The 7,450-nt window shown below is 40.8% G+C and overlaps 1 long non-coding RNA gene across 1 annotated transcript; it reads left to right on the top strand.

Moving 5' to 3' along the window:
- The first annotated feature begins 1,149 nt into the window (after positions 1–1,149).
- LOC141411529 (uncharacterized) lies at positions 1,150–7,213 on the top strand. The gene is made up of 2 exons (XR_012436353.1): positions 1,150–3,235; positions 6,227–7,213. It is a non-coding gene; the product is annotated as an uncharacterized lncRNA (long non-coding RNA).
- Positions 7,214–7,450: the final 237 nt, after the last annotated feature.

Genomic DNA, 7,450 nt, shown 5'->3' with positions numbered 1-7,450 from the left:
GGGCTCAGAGATCTGTGTTTTCATAAGCCCTGAGAAGCATCTGACTCCTGCTAAGTTTTTTTTTTTTTTTCTTGTAGAAATTTTTTATTTTTTATTTATTTTTTTTTCATTTTTCTTTTATTATTCATATGTGCATACAAGGCTTGGTTTATTTCTCCCCCCTGCCCCCACCCCCTCCCTTACCACCCACTCCACCCCCTCCCGCTCCCCCCCTCAATACCCAGCAGAAACTATTTTGCCCTTATCTCTAATTTTGTTGTAGAGAGAGTATAAGCAATAATAGGAAGGAACAAGGGGTTTTGCTGGTTGAGATAAAGATAGCTATACAGGGCATTGACTCACATTGATTTCCTGTGCGTGGGTGTTACCTTCTAGGTTAATTCTTTTTGATCTAACCTTTTCTCTAGTACCTGTTCCCCTTTTCCTATTGGCCTCAGTTGCTTTAAGGTATCTGCTTTAGTTTCTCTGCATTAAGGGCAACAAATGCTAGCTAGTTTTTTAGGTGTCTTACCTATCCTCACCCCTCCCTTGTGTGCTCTCGCTTTTATCATGTGCTCATAGTCCAATCCCATTGTTGTGTTTGCCCTTGATCTAATGTCCACATATGAGGGAGAACATACGATTTTTGGTTTTTTGAGCCAGGCTAACCTCACTCAGAATGATGTTCTCCAATTCCATCCATTTACCAGCGAATGATAACATTTCGTTCTTCTTCATGGCTGCATAAAATTCCATTGTGTATAGATACCACATTTTCTTAATCCATTCGTCAGTGGTGGGGCATCTTGGCTGTTTCCATAACTTGGCTATTGTGAATAGTGCCGCAATAAACATGGATGTGCAGGTGCCTCTGGAGTAACAGTCTTTTGGGTATATCCCCAAGAGTGGTATTGCTGGATCAAATGGTAGATCGATGTCCAGCTTTTTAAGTAGCCTCCAAATTTTTTTCCAGAGTGGTTGTACTAGTCTACATTCCCACCAACAGTGTAAGAGGGTTCCTTTTTCCCCGCATCCTCGCCAACACCTGTTGTTGGTGGTGTTGCTGATGATGGCTGTTCTAACAGGGGTGAGGTGGAATCTTAGTGTGGTTTTAATTTGCATTTCCTTTATTGCTAGAGATGGTGAGCATTTTTTCATGTGTTTTCTGGCTCCTGCTAAGTTTTTAAATGGCTGTTTTAAATCATCCCCCAGCCTGAAAGATACTTTGTATGCTGTGAGTAGTCAATATTTGACACAAAGGTTAATCACTGAGTAACTCATCAACATGTAGATAGAACACTGTCTTCCCTCCCGGCTGTGGGACCTAGACTTGTAAATTCTCATCACTCATAACATTGTCTTGTGCTTAACTACTAAGTCAATCACAACTTAGTCTATCCTTTTTAACCATATCAGCAATAATAATCATAGATTTTAGCTATGAAATTACAACTTCTCTGTGTGTATGTGTGTGCATGGTTTTTGTCATTGTTATTTGTTTTTGTTTGTATGAGACAGTCTCACTATGTAGCCCAGGCTGGTCTCCAGCCTCCATCTCCCCAGTGCTGGGATTATAGATGTATGACACCATGTCTGGCTATAACTGGTATTACGTAAAACTAAAATGATCCTTGCCTTGGAAATGTTACCTTAACTGCTACTCCCCATTACGGTACAACACATGTAAGATTCAAGAAATCAGCCAAGACCATTACATCCTCAGTGAAACAATAGTTGACCCTTTCTATCTGTCAATGCCACCATCTTGCAGAATCCTGGATGCATAAACAGTGTATGTAGCATGTTATTCCAAAGGTCCAAATGTTTAACCCACAACTGACCAGAGGACATGTAAAGAGATTTCTCGAGGCACCAATTTCCAAAGTCTCTCCTGGTTGTGCTTGCCTGAATGTGTCACCATATGCCCTGAACCCAGAGTTGGGAGAGCCGAGCACCTGCTTCCTTCCCTGTCCACACCTTCATTTAGCAGCTCATTGGAGGATTTTGCTTCTTCTCACCTCATCAGTGTCTTCAGCTTCCTTTCATTGCTTCTCTAATAGAAACAGTACTTCTCAGGAAAACTTAGACTTCCATAAAGATAAAAGAGAGTAGTGCTTAGAAGCTTAGCATTGGGTCTTGGATTTGAATTACAACCCCAAAACTATATTAAATCAACCTTTACACAGCCCTATTGTGTGCCAGCATGTGCTGGCGTCCCCAGGTACTTTCTAACTACTAACTCCTGAATCCACTTAACAGCCCTCTGTGGCAATTTCTATTTATTGACATCCTTGATACCCCAAGTAAATTGAAGCCCAGAGGGGCTAAGCCACTGGCTGAGGTCCTACAGCCCAGCAGCAGCAGCAGTAGGCTTTAACCTGGTTCTTAACCCTGCTGCCTCTCTCAGGCCCACCTCATAGCACAGCAGCCTTCTCACCTGTAAAACTGGGAAAATCAACGCTTTTCTCCTCAAATTAGAGGACATTTGAATCTAATCTAACCAGAAATGTAAGCAATGCACAACAATACAGCATTAATGCATAATAAGGACTTGCGAAAAGTACTATGAAAAACATAGATAAGAGTAGTGTCTAGAGTACAGAGAAGGTGACATTTGAAATAGCCCCGATCTGCAAAGAGCTGGTATGGGCAAGAACAAAGACTGAGAGACCTTGACCTGGCAGAGCAGGTGTGCAAGTGGGGCCAGAGTTTGTGGGTAGAGGTTTAGGCACTGGCTGGAGAAGGGTTACAACCCACCAGGTGAGGGGCTTAAATTCTGATCTTGGGGCTTGGCTACCATTGTAGCTCAGTGGTAGGGTGTTTGTCTAGCATGCAAGAAGCCCTGGGTTTGATCCCCAGCACTGAAAAAAATTTTTCAGATTTTGTCACTTTTTGGAAGATCTTTAATTCCCGGGTTTTTCACAGATTATTTCTACTGTGCTGCAAGATCTGGGCCTGAGTAAACATGTCTGACCTCTGACTTGACCTTGAATGCTCAGCTCAAGCCCCTCACCCAATGGCTGTCTGATGTTAGTGCTGACGAGAGTCTCTTAGTCAGTAGGAAGGGCTGTTACTTGGTGGGCTTCAAAGTTTGAAGTTCTAGGCTGAACTTCAAACCTATAGAATCAGGATCTCTTGGTGGGGCTCAGCAATCTTTTGCTTGTTGTGTTTGTGTAGGTTGTTCCCTGACTTCAATAAGAAGCTAAGCTGGGTGCAGTTGCATGTTCCTGTAGTCCTAGCTACTCAGAAGGCTGAGGTAAGAGAACTGCTTCAGTCCAGGAGTTTGAGGCTAGCCTGGGCAGCATAATGAGACCCCTATCTCAGAGAGAGGGAGAGAGAGAGGGAGAAGAAGAGAGAGACAGAGACAGAGAGAGAGTGTGTTTCATACGTGAGACGCAGCAGGCCCTGGCATGTTATTTAAATGAATTTTGACTCTTCTCTAAGCTTCCACAGCCTAACACACTTCCTTTGTTTTATTTTCAAATTTAAAACTGCATTTGGAAAGAAGGCCTTATTTCAAGCTAGCAGAGTGCAGGGTTAAGAGCTATGATTAAGCCTACTTCTGTCACTTCTTAGCCATTGGACCTCAGGCAAATTACTTAACCTGTCCAGGCTTCAATTTCCTCAGGAGCTGACACTCAGTAGAAAGTGTCTCAGAGAGCTGTGATGTGGATCCAAGGAGTCCATATTTGTAAAGTGCCTAGTTCTCACCATTACTGATGGCATATGGGCCACTGTCACACATGGAAAAGAAGGACGGAGTTCTTATGGGATAAACAGGGAAGAGGGAGGGCTGGGGAGTCAGCACACACAGACGATGTACATTTCCACATGTTTGTGACTTGTGGAATATGGCAAATCAAAACCAAAACAGAGAGCTGAGCCCAGGAATCTGTATGGTGGGATAAAAGGCAACAGGACAACTTTTATCAGAAAGTAAGGAAGGGCTTAAAATGAAAAAAGATGTAAAAGATGGAGGCAAATCACAGGGACAAAGAAGCCAGCTTCAAGAAGCTGTCACTGCTTGGCTCTAGGACAATTTGACTATAAAAATTATTAAGGACAGGAGTGAGTTGTAAAACATTGGGGTGGGGAGAGAATTCATGAATCCCTATTGATAATAAATGAATAGAGGAGAGAGGAGGGCTTTTGCTTACAGCAGAATCTTAAATGCCTATTGATGACGAGACATGGGAGTTGGAAAACCATTGTTTTGCAACAATCACAGTAAAGACAGTATTGAGAGTCAATAATAGACACTAAATTTCAATGAAGAAACAGAGCAGGTATGAATATTTGGATGGTCTTAAATTACCTTCCCATGCATTGCTTATTAACTGCAAGGGTTAAAAATGGTAATTTCACATGGAGAAACTGGATAGCACTTCAACCAGATGATCTCTAAGGGGCAGATGGATATTGTGGACCTCCATGGTGGTACCCTGAAAAGGACATTTTGATCTTTTTATGTCCAACTGAGGATGCATAATTGACCTAATTATGAGACAAGCCCCCAAATAGAAAACATTCTATTTTTTAAAGGAGTGGATTCTATTCTTTGAAAAATATTAACGTCATGAAAAATAAAAGAATGTCTATGGAAGCTTCCAGATTAAAGAAGGCTCAGGAGACATGACAACCAAATCTAACACCTGGTCCTATTCTGTGTCCAGTACTCTCAAGTAAAAGATGCTACAAAAGATCTCATTAGGCTCACTGAGAAAGTTGGAATTGAAGTGGATAGATTAGTTAAAAGTATTACAGGAATGTTAAATTTACTGGAATCAATAGCTATACCACAGGTATATAAGAAATAAGAAAATAGCTGGTCACTGGTGGCTCACACCTATAATTCTAGCTACAAGCGATCAGGAGAATCAAGGTTCAAGGCCAGCCCAGGCAAACAGCACACAAGACCCCATCTCAAAACTAACCAGATCAAAATGAACTGGAAGTATGGCTCAAGTGGTAGAGCACCTGCTTTGCAGGTGCAAAGCTCTGATTCAAACTCCAGTCCCACCAAAACAAAAAGAAAATATACAATGAAATATTTAGAAGTAAAGGGACACAATGATGTAATTTATTCTCAAGTAGTTGAGAAAAATTGTGTGTGTATGTTTGTGTGTGTGTGAGTGTGTGTATGTTGAGAGAAGAGAGAGAAATGGTAAACCAAATGGGGTAAGAATGTTAACAAAAGGCAAATTTAGGTAAAGTATATACAAGTGTACTATTTTTATTCCAGCAACTTTTCTGTATGTTTGGAACTATTTCCAAACAAAGAGTTTTATTTTGTTTTAAATTTAGGAATCTTGGCTTTTTCTTGTTTGGGCCTCTGGTTCAATTAGGAGAGGAACAAGGAAGATAAAGAGAAGAAAAATGTGGTCTAGAATTCAGTGATATTCCAGTGTTCATTTGTCATAATTTTAATGTACTGTTGACCTTATAAATAGTCTAACTCAAGCACGTGCCCCTCCCCCCACTGAATTTAAGAGGACTCGTTCAGTGCCAGTTTCTGAAGCAGGTTATTTCTCAACCTTACAAAATGAACTTACTGAAATTTCACATTTCCTTTGAAATTAGAATCAAGATTTAATCTTCTGACCCTGAAATGCCAGATGTGTTATAGGGGCGAGAATCTAAGCTATCACGTTTTGCATGAACATCTAAGAACTGAGTTAAAAGAAGTTTCAAAGCACTGGAGTCACTTCTGTTCTCTACCACTGGCCATGTATTAATTCCCCCAGAAAATCTTCATTTCTCCAAGTTAATAGAATCTTTGAAGCTAAATCAAGTCAATTTCCATTGTCACATTGTGATGCTTTTGAACTTGGCTCACTGAATTACTCTATTTGATAGCTACCTTGAAGATGGCTTTGTGGTGATCCTAAGAGAATCCACAGCAGCAGTGTCTCTGTGTCTCAATTGTCCCTCCCAACCCCATTTATTACTTAATGAGCAGCTTGGGGCAAGTGCTCCCCTTTTGTTCCATCGTAGCTAAAATAGATGTGAAGGCAGTAGGATAAGAAAGAACACTGAAATCAAGAATCTGGATTTGGCAATTAGGGATGTGCCTTTCACCAGACCTCGGCTTCTTCATTTACAAAATGAGGAATGTTGCTTTTCTCTAGGAATCTGGTATGCAGAATTTGGTTTACTGACAGATAAGTATGAAAATTAGTTAGGAGTAAGGATTTGTCGTGGCCGGTCCATAAGATGTCCCTTTGATGTTCCTTGTTCCTGGCTTCAGGTCCCTGTGAAGTCTCTGCACACATCAAATACAGCTAACCTGTCTGACCCATGTGACTTCTGAGAAGAGGTCACTTCTGCCTTGCTGTCTCTTGAATCACTTGTTGTAGGGAAAACCAGTTGTCATGACATGAAGACATTGAAACAGCTCTGTGGGGAGGTCGGTGTGGGGGAAGTGCCCAGCCAACAGCCACACTCATCTGCCACTGGTGTCAATGAGCCGATAGAAGTGGACCTTCCATCCCCAGTCAGACCTTCAGATGACTGCAGCCTCAGCTTGGATCTTGAAACTCCCAAGAAACTCCCAGAACTAGTTAATTACTTGAGCTGCCCCTGAATTCCTAACCCACAGAACTGATGTAAGATAGATAATTGTTGTGTTGACTTTTGGGGTAATTTGTTATGTAACAAGCTATAATTACATACATTTACCAACTTCTATGACAATTTCAAGGACTAATTTGAATCTAATGAAAACAATTGTGGGCTTGGCTTTTACTTTGTATGCCTTTTTAAAATTGTATGTCCCTAGTCATCTAATTTGTATTACATTATACAAAAGTATCAATACATAGTCCACTCCACAAAGAGTTTGAAAAGCACTGATGAGGATGATGCAATTTTAAAGGAAGTTGCAAAGGGTTTTGATGTCATCCAGTCTAACCCAAGAGTTCACAGGTTTGCAGAGATAAAACTCTGCTTCCTGGCAGCATTATTACAATCAGTGTTATTAACTATGCATCTCATTAAGCATTTGCCAGACAAATGCACATCCTAAGTATTTTATGGTCTTTAGGACATTAGCCAGCAGATATGTCCATCCCAATTTTATAGAGGAGGAAACTGAGGCTCTGTGTAAAGTATGGGTTTTATCTAAGCCAGGTCATCTGACTCTGAACACATTGTATTGTCTCAGCTTCATTAATTTATGTATCCCCAACAAATTTCATTTTATACAACAAGGAAAATAAAGTGTTCAAAGTATTCACCAACATAGAATTTTTTCATCACATTTAATGTTACCTGAACAAATTGCTGCCTGGGCAGGGGGTGGGGGGGACATAATGTAGAAGAGTAGTCTTTGGAGCAAATAGGCTTGATTCTAGTTCTAATCAGTCTTCTTATCCATAAAATGGGACTAATACTCTAGCACATTATTGTAAAAATTATGGGTGATCTACACAATGCAATGAGAACACTTCCTGGCATTCTTGCACACATGCAT

This window comes from Castor canadensis, chromosome 1 (genome assembly GCF_047511655.1).
Source record: "Castor canadensis chromosome 1, mCasCan1.hap1v2, whole genome shotgun sequence".
Taxonomy (NCBI): domain Eukaryota; kingdom Metazoa; phylum Chordata; class Mammalia; order Rodentia; family Castoridae; genus Castor; species Castor canadensis.
This window is presented reverse-complemented; position numbering and strand designations above follow the sequence as displayed.